Here is a 14,706-nt window from a genome sequence, read left to right on the forward strand (position 1 = left end):
TTGTGTTCATGGACCCACTGGTGTTAAAGAATGCAGTGGCAGCTGCCGCCAATTGAGGATGGCGGGGTGGAGGGAGGACTGTTGGTGGGGGGTTTAAAAAAAACTTACCTGCCTGATGCTCCTGTCGCGTTGGCTCTCATTGTACCAATGAGGCTGCTGGATTTGGGCAGCAGCATCACCTGAATTGTGGGCAACTGAGTCCAGACCCACACCATGTGAGAACTGTCAGCCTAATCAGTTTCCAGCCAACTAGCAGCACCTCATCTCTGCCCAAAAGCAGGGACGACTTGTGGCAACTGGGTGCATGACGTTGTGACTTCTCAGGGAAATCATGGTGGATCAGATCTCATCCTTTTCTCTAAGTTACATTAGTCTCACACATGCAAAGACAAACAGAGGCAAGAAATGGCTCAAAAAGATTTATTGCATCAGCTGTGTCTTAGATAAATTAACATGAAATGCAATAATTAGAACGATGAAACATGCTAGAAGCAAAACGGTGACAAGAAAAGTGAAACACAGGAATGTCCCACCATACTTTCACTATGCAAGACATATGTAATTCCTACCTAACCTATATTACAGCACAGCAGGATAAGCCCTAATCTGCCCCTCAGGATTCCCCCGGGGAAGACATCATCCCCCATACCTGAATATGACAGTAGTGAAGAAGCCTGTTATCTATAGAGACACCATCCCCATATAGGCCAGGGAACCAGTGCTCTCAGCGAGCAGCTGTAATAAAGTCAGACAGCATGCAGATGTGATCATCTGGCTGAAATCTCTCGCTCAGATGCATGGGACAGGGAAATGTTTTCATAATAAAACAACTGATGTAATGAGAAAGTGTCCCCATGTAAAAATATGTGTGTTTCTTTGAATGTTAGAGATGCAATGTACCACTTGTGCCGACAATCCTATCTCTCTGCAGCCTTGAAGAAAGCAGAGTGAAAGAATGTCGTGCTAAGAAATGTAATGCTTTCCTAGGTGAAAGGACAACAAGATAAAGGATAGATAAAACACCACCATGAATGTGGCCAATTCAAAAAATATAAAAATTAAATAAAATGAAACGTTACTAGGCTAAAGGGCACAAGCAGCAGCGCGCACAGGCCTAGTGGCTAAAATAACGTGCCCACAGACCTCACTAAAATGGCTCTACAATACTCCAGCTGCCGGCTATCTCCGAGACGCTCCTCTCTTCCCAGCACTGGGGCCCAACGCACAGGCTCCCAATCCAGATGCTGCTCTTATGCTAAAGCAAGCATGAGAGCAGCTCTGGGATTGGCCTGAGCGGACTGGTTTGACGTTCCCTCAGGCACAGGGAGCCTGTGCCATTTCTCCAACCCGGCTGTGTAAGATGGCCGGCCAAACTGGCATGCCTACTTACAAGTGCACTCCACTTCTTCTTCCTGACATGGCCCCACCCCGCTCTGTACTGCCATGGCTCAGTCAAACAGTGATAATTATTTGTCACTGCCGACTGAGCAGAGGAGCAATGCTCCTCCTCTATCATGGGGGAGCCACCTCTGACTCCTTCGCAATAGTAGAGCGTAGCCCCACTGGCAAAGAGCCAGCAACTGAAAAATAAAACAACATCTTTTTTTATTTTTCAGCTGCTAGCACAGCTGAGCCAGTCTGTGAAGGGAGGGGCGGGGCTGGGCCGTGGGAATGGAGGGGAGGAGGAGGAGTGGAGTGAGCGCACTAAGTGCGCATGTCAGTTTGGCCGGCCATTTTGGGCCAGCCAAACTGATGTGCACACTTAGGTTTCTCCAACTCGGTGGTGCAACACAGCAGGGTTTGAGAAACTGCACAGACTCCAAATGAAGTGTCCAAGCGGCAGACCAAGCGGCTCTGACCAATCCTGACACAGCTCGAATGCTAGGTATAGCATGAGAGCGGCGCCAGGATTGCATGGGGAGCCTGTGTTGGTGTCCCAGGGACTGCTGGGACCCCATCAGAAGAGAAGCACGAGGCGCCCGGCGGTATCAGGACAGGTATGTTTATTTATTTTTTTAATTGTTATTTTTGAGATTTGCAGCGGCCGCCGTTGGTGAAATGCAGTTTGTGAGAGCAGTTTTCATGCCTAAAGAATCACTGTTGTCTCTCAGTTGGAGCAGCAATACTCTTACACAACTACTACACTGAGATTCTCTCAGCCAGCGTTCCTTCTGACAGTGCTAGCCACATCTCCTCAGGACATATTTATGGGCAATTGGCGTAGGGCAGAGCTGCAAGTCACCTTGCTGCAGTGCTCAACGCCAAAGTGAAAGGTCAGGAATGCACAGTATTTATGAAATACAGTGCATTCCTGTTCTTTCCCTCTGCTCAGGTGCCGTTTTGGCTGCCTAGCACCAAACCAGACACCCTTGCACCATTGTGCAAGGGTTTCTGCATTACATGCAGGATTCCTTTGTGCAATAAGGGACATCTTCCTGCACAAAAACACTCCCAAATGGCGTTTTCCTCTTTCTATGTGTGCTTATGGAATGCAGCACACGTGGGAAGAGGAAAAAACGAGGAGCAATACAAATATTTCTCCTTGTTATGACTGCTCTGGGGAGGCGTAAGGTTTTGGCACTCCCCAGGTTTCCATCATCAGGTAACTCTGGGGCAGCATCAAAATTCATGGGGGCTGCATGGGAAAACCCACTGCAATGCCCATGGAATGCCCCCCTTGCACAAAGTAAAGCAATGCAGCGATTTGCACTGCTTTGTCTTACTACATCCCCATGAGGCCATGAAAAACCAAGAAAAGTCGCTTTGCGTGGCCTCATAGTTATGGTTGAGGGACTTGCGCTGCCCGAGCATCAAAACAAGTGACGCTCCGGTGGCGCAAGTGTCTCACAAATATGCCCGCTCATGTCTCACCTGGTGCCACGCAGAGCGAGCTTGGAATATGCACCTCGTTCACCAGGAGGATTGCGGGTAAAAAGCCTTTTGTAACGGGAGGGCAAAGGAAAGTGCACACACAAGAAATGTGTTTGCACTTTCTGCTAAGGAGAGGGCCTACAGGCATATCTCACCCTTTTCAGTTCTTTGCAAGCCCCTTCAAACAGATCCTTCAACCATCCAAGTGCAAGAGAAGGAGCACATGTGTGCAGGTGCGCGTGAGTCACAGGTGTGCGTGAGTCACAGGTGTGTGTGACGTACGTCTGTGGTTATAGCCTCACTGACTTCAATTTTGAATGTGTTCAAACCAAGACTACGCAGCTTTGGTATTCAATACCCCAACCTCAAGGGCGTAGCTTGGTCACTAAGGCCCTGATTTAGATTTCGGCAGACGGTTTACTCCCCGTCTGCCGAAATCTAAATCAGGCCCTAAGGTTGTGGGGGAGGCGGGAGCCTCAGATTTACTAACAGTGAGGCTGGCATTGATTGTTTAAATAGATTATACCACAAGCAGGGTGCATGAGAGGGGTCTGTGGGGCAGTGGAAAGGGAGAGGAATATGGATTGGTAGGAGTACTAAGAGAGAAAACACAATGAGCCTCATTTAGGAGGCGCCTGGTGCAGGACGGTGCTGCACTGCCCTGCGGCACCAGGAAAGGGCCGAAATGCGCCATATTTATACAAAAAGGTGCATTTCTGATCCCTCTCCCGGCACTGGTGGACAAACTGCTGCCTAGCACCAACGCATGCACCCTTGTACCATGTTGCAAGCATGCCTTCATTGCAAGGATGATTGTGTCTGTGGTGGAAGGAACACCTTCCTACACAAAAACAATCACAAGAGATGTTTTCCTCTTTCTATGTGTGCTGCAGAATGCAGCACTCATAGAGAGAGGAAAAATGGAGAAAGTAAAGATATTTCTCCCTGTTGCGTCACTCTTATGCCACCTCTGAGGTGGCCTAGGAATCTGACGTATTCCCTGATTTGTAAATCTGGGAATGCATCAGATTCCTTCTGGTTTCATGGGAGTGGCGTGAGAACACCCCAAGCAACACCCATGAAACACCCCTTTTACGCAGTGTTGTGTGTGAAAGGGGTCCATATTTACAAGGCCATGAAAAGCCACACAAGGTGGATTTGCGTGGCCTTGTAAATATAGGCTGGCATACTGCTCCTGTGGCACAGGGCATGGTTAATGAGGCCTAATATTTTGTAAAATAATCTGTATTTCTGAGGACTGCAAAAACAAAGATGGAGTGTGTGTGCGTTTTGATCTGTGTGTATGTAAAAAACCTTGGTGAAATCTGACTGACATCTCACAATACCCCACTGAAAGCGTCTGTACCCAACTATTTATCAAATAATACATTTATTAGGGGGGTGTAACAGCCCAAACATCCCCCGAAGCTACACTCCTGCCCGAGCTTCAATCAGCACTGGCAGATTTCTGAACAAAACTTTGAGTCCAGGCACTTATTCTTTCACAGATTAGGTGATGCATCAAACTCATAATTGATTCTCCGGAAAGTTCACTTCTGAGTTTCAAAATAGACTTTTACCCTTTATTTTATGAGACAGTATTGTCAGGACATTTTCCTATATGTCTTACGACCCGCAGTTCCACCTACGTGGCTGTAAATGGATTATTGTGAGAGGTGGAGGTTGAGATGCAGCAATTACTGGACTACCTGTCACCACCGCAGAGCAGCAGAATAGATAAATCACAGCAGGATATTGAATTAATAAAATATGAGAAATCAAAGGGGAGAGAGAATCGACCTCAGCTCCATCTGTGATGGTGTTTCCAGCTTTATTTAAGTAAGTGCATGGTCTCTGCATCTCATGGTCTCTATACAAAGTTTGACCAGCCCACCCATTGCTCTACACAATCTAGGGGCACAGTTGTCAATTCAAAATATCTATGTACAGCTGTATTTATTTATTAGGGTGTTTCGACTTGGCACTCCTAAATAAATACAGATACATATACGTACAGGGGTGGCTTTAGCGCTGGTGGCGCTCGGTGCGTCAGTATTTTTTGGAGCCCCCTCACATGACCTCCTCCTCGGATTCCCTCACTAAAACCCAGCAAAAGTGCCCCTCATCTCTCCACAGCCCTCCTCTCACATACACTTCATTTGATTTAAAGCGCTGGTAAAGGCTGGCTTTATTAATCCACTCAGTTATCCACATAAAATACAGATCTGTTCTTTGCAGCAGGCACATTAACCTTCTGCGCTACTTTATGGTGAGTCCAAACTGCCACTCTATCTCTCTCTATCAAGAACATTAATCACAAGAGTTAACTTGACATTTTTATTGCTACCTGAAAGCTGGAAAGGAAGTCTGCTTTTAAATCTTAAGTTATTGCTAAACACAGCACCCTCCCTGAGGTTAGTGCCTCCCCCTCCAGGTCAATGCTCAGTGCAACCGCACCGGTCCCACTGCCCTAAAGCCGGCCCTGCGTATGTAGGTCCCACATGAAAGGTCATCGTGTAGGAAGTGGAACCGTATGGGGTGTCAGGAGCAGTACCTGGGATACCATACAATATAATATCAAAGTGGTCCTGATGGTGGAACAATCACAGAACCCATCGGCCACTGGGCTTAAAGTGCTTCTGCCCCCCCGACGCATGCCGTGCCCTGGGCTACTGCATTGTGGGAGATGGACACTGATGATCCTCTGGGCAGCTGTCAGGCTCCTCTGCTGTGAGGTGGTTGTTCTTGAGGGCTGGGTTGAAGGTCTTCAGAGGAGTAGGGCAGCACCCCAGGAAGCAGTGCAGGGCAGCATTGGGCATGAATCCCGGGGTTGATACACGATCCTGAATGATGCTTCAGATCTTCCTCCAGTGAATCAGCACATTTACAGATGGCTCTGCACCGCTCTAGGGGTTGCTGAGTTGGTGACATTGCGTCTTTGGAAGTCGTCTCTAACACCCACTCTGCAGACCTGGTTGGACAACATGTATGATGTGGCATGCTTTGAATACCATATTTTTAACCTACATCACAGATTGCAGATATTTGATGAGGTTTGGAACCCTTTTCTTAAGGATTCAAATGTCAAGTTCAACTACTCCATTAAGGTGATGACCTTGAACAACTAACATTTCACGTTCCATACAGACCCCTATGCTTCCATCTTTGGTCTTCGTTTCCTGAGATTTCCTCAGTCTTTGACATCAGTGTTGACTATGATTGTTTTGTTAGATAGAAGCTGTGGGGTTAATTAATTCCTCCTTTCATCCTCGCTGCAAGTGCGTGTTTCTGTTTTCGATTTTCGGTTTTCCGTTTCTTTTTCCTTCTCCGCTTCTTCCCTTTTGGTTGTGGAGTCCATTTTACATCATTTTAATTGATTTTTACTATCAGTTGTTAATTATCTTAAAAAAGATAAGGTCTTCAGTTGGAACTTAGGGTTAGCATTCTACTTTGGTGACTTTCTCGCCCTGTGAGGCGACTGGTTTTTGAATTTTTAATTGTACAATTCTTGTTGCAGTAATGAGAAAAACTCAATAGCTAATTGAATTAATGATGCATCAGCACTGGGTCAGGTTGCAGGCGTCACTGGCCACACCATGCACTGATCATAAGTTCTGGATGACGAGGCTGTATGGGTGACTCACAGGTGAGAGCCAACTGTTGTGTTTGTGGGATGGGGGGAGTGAGGAGACAGAAACATTGCATTTGGAAGCATAAGTATTGTGGGAGGGAAATGGTACTGTGTGCCTGCTGGGTGGGTACAAATGGACTGCCTGACTCTTGCAATAGATAAGGAGATGGGCATTTTGAGATCTGGCTTTGGAAAATGTGTGTGCAAGGAGGCATGATGTACCACCACACACTGCACATGAGTAGTGTACGACTAAACGCTGAATGTTCCTCCCAACATCCACGACCTGGCTCTGGTGGGTACCACAAGGGATGCTTAGCTCATTGCATCAGTGGCAGCAGGCTGCAGGCAATTGTCTTTTTTATTATCCCTGTAATATAGGAGTTTTCTATTACACACCAATGCTATACGCCCAATGTGCCCATCAGTGCAGCCTTTTGTAACCAAACAAATCCTTGGGAGAGAACAACCCTCTGTAACACCTTCTTGAAATCCTACAAAGTTTTGACAAGAGGTACTGACCGAATGTCCCTATACAAGCACCATACAAACACACTTATTACCCTTCTGCGTATGAGCCACACACCGCATAGCAGCTGCCCACACCCTGGCCACGCTGTCCACACTGGTCATGACTACTGTGGTGCAGTGACAGAGACTGATGTACTGTTGTCTGTGGGAGACTTGTGTGGAGCATTTCTATCAGTAGAATACACACATTTAAGTGTCTTCAGGGGCAGCACAGGGTATCTAAGAAGAAGGAGGCATCTTTAGCTTGGATACGGGATGCTGGAATAGAAAGTTTGAATCAGACATTGATGAGATGTCACTTCAGGGGCTAAGGGGAAGCGAGGATGGGCAGACAATGGGGGTCATTCTGACCCCGGCGGCCAGGGTCGGCGGGAGCACCTCCGACAGACCGGCGGTGCCCCGCAGGGCATTCTGACAGCGGCGGTTCGGCCGTGGTCAGATGCGGGAAACCGGCGGTCTCCCGCCGGTTTCCCGCTCCGCCGCCATGGGGATTCTGACACCCCGCCAGGGTCTCCCGCCAGGAACAGGATGGCGGTAGGGGGTGCCGCAGGGCCCCTGCAGTGCCCATGCCAATGGCATGGGCACTGCAGGGGCCCCCGTAAGAGGGCCCCACAAAGTATTTCAGTGTCTGCTATGCAGACACTGAAATACGCGACGGGTGCCACTGCACCCGTCGCACCTTCCCACTACGCCAGCTCAATTCTGAGCCGGCGTCCTCGTGGGAAGGTTGATTTGCCCTGGGCTGGCGGGCGGCCTTTTGGCGGCCGCCTGCCAGCCCAGGGCAAATCCCAAAATACCCTCAGCGGTCTTTCGACCGCGGAGCGGTATTTTGGTGGGGGAACTTTGGCGGGCGGCCTCCGCCGCCCACCGAAGTTAGAATCACCCCCAAAGTGTAAAAGTGTTTATACACATGGACAGGGTCTTTACATTCCAGGCAACAAACCTGGCAGAAGTGTGATGGAGGGATGTGATAGTTTGTGATGCAGCAAACTGCAGAAGGCCTGGCTCCCCATGACCAACGTATGTCCTTGGTAGAGTCACCCCCGTCAATGCTTCCCAGTCACACCGCCCACGTGTGGAAATAAACATTCAGCATAGATTCTCCACTTGTCTTCATAAAAGCACTCCCACTATTCAATCATAACTACATTCCACACTGACACCGAAAACAGTTGTATTTATTTCATTTATGTGACTGTTTTCTATGGAGCATCAAATGAAAAATAATGATCCAAGATGGCAAATAATGTTCCAAGATGGCAAGCGTTATTTTCTATACTTCCAATATGGCCCCCACGTTGCATCTACAGGCACAGTAATGGCAGCCTTGGAAGTATAGAAAATACAATTCCAAAATGACTCTCTAACTATGACAAACTTTTACTAGCAATGGCAAAGCCAACAGCAGCAACCAAAAAGGCACTGGCAACGCTAAGCCGTTTGGCTTTGTCAATGTTTGTTTCAATATGCAGCATTACTTTATGCAAGGCTAGTACTGGAAATACTGTATGATCCACCGGTCGGGTAAACCATTTGGTTCAGGTCACAAAAGGGAGCTGTGGCAAAGGCAATGTAGATGTCACAGAATATGGATTGTGGACTGATTACTACAAGAAAGAGAAGCAGAATGTGGAGGCAAACCAGAGAAAGGACCTGATACATTAATCAAGACATTGAGGACAAGGTCCCAGACACCCTATTGGAACTTCTTGGGGAGAACAATCATTGAACAAATACACTTATTTTGTAACATAGTTATAATGGTGGCCAGATGCAATGTTATACCAAATTGGAACAATGCCATCGTTCCAAGGGTGGAGGACTGTGAAATTAACGTAGACTGGGCATTACAGCCACAAAAATATGGTGGGCGTGGGAAGCCCAGGTCGATGACATGGCCTGAGAGCCCAGGTCTGGGGTGCCGAGACAGACCACACAGAAGATTCTTCGGGTGGATGGGAGGAAGACGGATTAAGTTTCCAGCTGAGACTCGGTGGAGGTAGGACAACTGTCCAATGTTGGGAAAACAAGGTGTGACAATGGGGAGAAAGTGTATGATTGCCGGCCAAGTATCTTCACAGTTTTACCCCTGAGGGGTGTTAAGTTTGGAGCATTTGAAGAATCAATAAACCTATGTTTAAAAAAAAGACATTAAAGATAGTCATCCTATTCAAAGTAGAAATGTTGTCCTAATTGAGTGGGTTTAATGGCCAATATTTTAACTAACACTAGGCGTTCACTGTGGCCCAGTAGGCTCAGCCGAGCAATATTTAAGGTACATCAGCATTGTTCCATGGCAGTAAACATTTACTCCAACTCTTAATCTCAGCTTCCTTCTCTCCTCATCCTTCTCTGTACAAGCTTTTAAGTCTAAGCCTTTTAAGGAATCTTGGGTCTTCATAGTCATATATCATAAATCTGTTTACCATCCTGGTGATCTTCCCCAGTTACTCTCTGATTAATATAAGTATCTCCACTTCACCTACATTTAGTAGCTTGAGGATGTGTTTATTCAAACCATCTTTGTCATCCTAGCCTCTTATCCTTATTGGTTTGCGGAAGAAACAATGTCACACGTTGCTCGGTGCACAGTATTCCATGTTTCTTCAGGTAACTTGTGGCTACTTAGCAGACATTCACAACCTGAAGTGATGATGCCCTGGGATACCTTGATACTCTTCTTTTCTCTCCCCCCTCCTTTTGAATCTCACTGTGCTTGTACCATGACTCCCTTATACATCTAGGGCAGGACTTTACATTGCTCAATTCACCTAGAGGCTGTAGGTTGAGGGGCTGTCCTCATTGAGACCTCAACTCACCTGTGTTGATTTGGCAACCTCTCTTACCTTTCATTGTTTGTTTTAAGTGATGTTCTGGTGCACCTGCTGGGGGATTCCCCATGTTCTTTCATCTTTGAACCCTTAATGTTTGACCATGTGTGGTCCATTGTTTTCTAGAGTCTCAACAGAATCCGGTTCAACCTTTGGCACTGTGTGGGCATCTACGTAGCCTTCAGCATCATATTACTATAGATTTTTTCTCCGACCTTCCAGCTTCCATAATGGAGCTTGTCTGCTTCTAATTCACCATGTCTTTTGAAGTGACTTGGACCTACCAAAATGATGAAAAACAGTCTTCCTACTAAAATGGACTGTCACAGGGCGGCCCCATCACCTATACTGTTCTGGTTTTTGGTCATGCTGTGAATCTCCATGAGGATTCTCTCTCCACTGAGCCATCTTTCATCTAATGTACCTTTAACTAACCATGTCAGCAGCAGGAATACACTTAGAATACAGGCACCTACAAGTCTTCTGGCAGCTCGCCCAAACGCTCATGTCCTCGAGGCCCATTTCTCGGTAACACAGATTCACCACCCTGATGGGAGACTCACTGGCCTAGGAATGACTCCCGTAGTTTTGGACGCTCTCAAAAGTACAGGATGCCCCCAGCAGTGCTTTAAGAAAGCACTACAGTGAATGTGTATTCTGAAGCAGGGGCTCCTACAGAACGTGGATGGGACAGGTTGTCCTGTCCATCCTCTTCCTTCCACTTCCAAACTCCAACTCCCCTAGCTCTAACAAGCCTGGGTATTTCTCTGCTGTCACAAAGCACTACATAAGCACTAAGGGGCATATTTAAGAGACATTTGTGTCATGCTTACACCACGCATCGTGATACATGTGTGACACAAACCTCTAAGTCATATTTTTGAAGCCATGCTAAGCCACCTTGCATGGCTTTGAGTGGCTCAAAAAATATGGAGTACTGCAGTGCAAACCGCTGCACTGCATGACTCTACGTAAGCGAGGCATTCTATGGGAACTGTATGGATGTTCTCACACAACGCTCATGGTTTCCGACACATTTCCGGATTTACCAAACCTGGTAAACCTGGGAATATGCTATAAAGATACGCCTCACCAGGAGAGCTGTAACAAAGAGAAATACTTTAATTTCTCCTTGTTACTTTCTTTCTATGTGTGCTGCATTCTGCATCACATCTAGATAGAGGAATGTGCCTCTCAAGAGTGTTTCTGAGCAGGAAGGTGCACCTTCCTGCACAAAAACAATCCAACATACAATGCAGGCACCCTTGCACCATGGTGCAAGGGTTCATGTGTTGGAGCAAGGCAGCCCATTGTGTACCAGTGCAGGGGAAAGAACAGGAATGCTCTGTATGCATTAAATACTCTGCATTCCTGCCCTTTCACAAGGACACAGCGCAGCAAGGTGACTCGCAGCTCAGCACGGTGACTTGCTGCGTTTCTATGCACAACGTTCCCAAAAATATGGCACTACGACTGCACCGCTAACCCCACTCATGATGCATGTCTTCATGTTCAAGGCATACAATGATCTCTATTCCCCATACCTCCAGTGGGCTCCTTACACCCTCCATAAAATCCTGGGTGAAAAGCCCAAAAAGTAAGATTCGGCTCATGGATTCACCTGCTCAATTGGTGGAATATTCCATTGCACCACTCACTTGTTTATAGGCGTAAACATCTATGGATTGCAATTTACCATAGAAATCAGGTGATAAGAACTAAAGGCATTTTTATTCCTAACTTTTTTCAGGAAAACACCCATATTAAACTATTTCCAAGAAGGAGAAACAGGTTCCTGTTCTTGGATTCGAAGAAACATTTTGACCAAAAGCTGTTCTCATTTAGGAAAAAGCTGAAGACGCATCTCTTTCAACTACACTAGATCACAGTTCATGAACCGTCCACAACTCAGCTTCCCCTCCTTCTATTACTCGCTGACTTTAAGATTGCCTTTGACCACGCACAGCCCTCTGCTGCCTTTTGGCTAGGTTTGCACTGTAGAAATAACACATATGTAATACATATACATAGCAATATTGGAGTTAAGATTATTTGTAATAATTTATACAATTCATCAGCAAGATCATCTATGCCTGGTGTTGTGCTATTGAATAGATGCCTAATACATCCTTATTCTACCATAGAGAGATTTTCTACTAAAGTGCCTCACTCTGAAAAGAAGAGGTTTTTAATAAATCAATCTTTAGAATGTGTGCTCAAATTTAGGGCCTAATTTAGAGATTGGTGGAGGGGTTACTCCGTCACAAAAGTTGACAGATATCCTGTCCGCCATATTACTGGTTCCATGGGCTGTAGTGGAATTGTAATACCGCAGATCCTGTCCGCCATATTACTGGTTCCATAGGCTGTAGTGGAATTGTAATACCGCAGATGGGATATCCATCACGTTTGTGATGGAGTAACACCCTCTGCCGGAATCTAAATCAGGCCCCTGATCTTTCCAATATTCTCCAAAGAGATCGTGTATCGCTTCTTGTCTCTCAAATAATTGACCTGCAGAAAGATCTTTCATTTTCAGTAACAAGATTTTGAATTCTCCGTTAGGTGTTCCTTGATGCATGTATTGTGGGGCTAGTATTTTCCCAGTTTTTCCATAGTTCTCATAGATAGGGAGTTTCTGTTTGCTTTCTATTTACAACCCACTTTTGTAAGGTTATAGTGGACGTGCATCTACCCCTCATGACCTTCTTTGAATACTTTTATGATACTTGTATTAACCCAAAGTGGGCCATTGTGGATGCCTGTGCATCATCACCGGCTATCTAACAAAACAACTCATTGTTAAACCTAGGTGTAACTTCCAAGACCTATTGTTTTTGCCTTTGCTTGCTGTTCATGCACTATTAAAGGTTGGTTGTTTCTCCCTGAACAATAGCTCTTTGATCATCCCACATGGTCCACCAGTCCCAAGCCTTTAAATCTTTTTAGAAATTCTTCCACAAAATTGTATGTATGTGTTATATATTTTTAGTCTTCTAATAGCGTAAGTTCCAAAAGCACCTCTCGAGCAATGGCAACTTGTCTAAGAGAGACCAATTCTACATTTCTTCTGCATCCCTTGGGCCCAATACAATGACTATACATAGGACAGCAACCTTACCCATTCCCTCTAACCACATGAAGAAGAGCAAACCCCCAAAGGTGTCCCAATTCTTGCATCAAGTGGGCTGTGTGCAAAAGACAAAGTATAAAATGAAGAGAGAAACTCACTATAACCCACGTGTTGGTACCACTGCCAGACTACAGGCACCATGGCAACCTCCACTACCAACAGGATCCTTCTCAGTTGTCTGGAGGACTGTCCTTACTTCCTGGTTCACATCATCTTTTCCTGCATCCAGCCGGAGCCTTAAAGGATGGAAATGATGGAGACGGATTGTTGTAGATGCACTAAGGTGGGCATGTACCTTTACGAATGCCATGATCTCCTCCTAAATTTGACAGAGCTGTCAATCTCTCAAACACCTTCCTTGACAAGACTAACACTAATGGGCAGCTGTGTATGTGCGCACATCACCCAAAATGTTTCTCACTTTGCTAGAATATTACAAGATCTTTCATTTTATTTTATTTAGCAAAGGTTCCTTTGTCCAGGCCTGAGGTACTTGGGTGCTTCACAAAAACAGCATGCCATCAGAAAAAGAACAAATTAGATAAAACCAACCAAGCCGCTGCCAAAGAGAAAGAAAAACAAGTACATGATAAGAAAAACAATCAAAATGCAACCCATAAATCAGCCAGGTAAGAAGCAAAGTTGTTTTCTTTTTCTTTTAGTTAATGCATCAGTCTTTTTCTCCAGACCAGCAGCTACAGAAAGCACCTGGGTCTGAAAAGGGAGAATTAAGGATATCCATGTAGCCTGGGACCCTAGGCATGTGTCTGTGATGGAAAGTAGCCTCATTAAGTATCAGGATAGCCCTAGGCCAGCAGTCCAGGCTCAGGCCAGGAGAACAGACTTAAAGCAAGTCGAGCTACAGTACAAAAACAGCTGCAAAAAAATCAAAGTCCAGCCGTAGTTGTGTTTACGAAACATTTTAAAGTGTAAAGCCACTGGGCAGGTACCCAGGCCCAGCTCCTTCCTTATCTGGACTGGTCCGCTGATTAGTTAAGATCCTTTCGGACCCAGCTGTATGCTCGTTGCTGACCTTTCACTCTCCTTCTGTACTCTCTCTCAATCACCCTTTCACTTTTGCTCTTTTTCAGCATTGCCTCTCTTTGTCTCTCTATGCCCCTTTTTGCCTTTCCACTTGTGTTTTCCTTGCTCTCACTCTTGCTCTTTCCAGTTTTTGACTCTCTTTTTCTCCCTGAGCCTCTTGTTTCCCATTCACTCATGTTTTCACTGCACTCACTCTTGCCCGTCTCAGTTTTTGTCTCTCTCGGTCTCGTTTGACCTCTCTTTTGCCTTTTCACTCATGCCTTTGCCTTTCCGCTTTTTGTCTCCTTTCACCTATTTTTGCCTCTTTTGCCTTTTTTGCTTTTTCTCACCCCTTTTTGCTGATCCCACCTCCATTCACCTGCTGCCACCAGCAAAAACACCACCGAAAGGACAGCATACAAAACGACACTCAATCAACCACCAACAATGGGAAACAAATAAAAAAGTACTTGCAGCAAGAATTGAAACCAACCCCTACAAGAACAAGGACCCCTTCCCAATCCCCAAGGAATTCTCCAACCCCTCACCCGCAGCAAAAAGTGTCACCCCTTTGCAAGTATTCTGTGACAACCTCACTGATTGTCTTCCACTACAAGTCAGCGAAGATCTACCGACACATCAAACCTCAACCCAAGCCCTCTAATTTCGTCAGTCCCCTCACCCCA

The 14,706-nt window shown here is 46.0% G+C and overlaps 1 protein-coding gene across 1 annotated transcript in view; it reads left to right on the forward strand.

Moving 5' to 3' along the window:
- Positions 1 to 14,706, forward strand: part of GLP1R (glucagon like peptide 1 receptor) — a 960,977-nt gene that overhangs the window by 827,093 nt on the left and 119,178 nt on the right. The gene's annotated exons all lie outside the window — the stretch shown is intronic.

Source organism: Pleurodeles waltl, chromosome 5, assembly GCF_031143425.1.
Source record: "Pleurodeles waltl isolate 20211129_DDA chromosome 5, aPleWal1.hap1.20221129, whole genome shotgun sequence".
Taxonomy (NCBI): Eukaryota; Metazoa; Chordata; class Amphibia; order Caudata; family Salamandridae; genus Pleurodeles; species Pleurodeles waltl.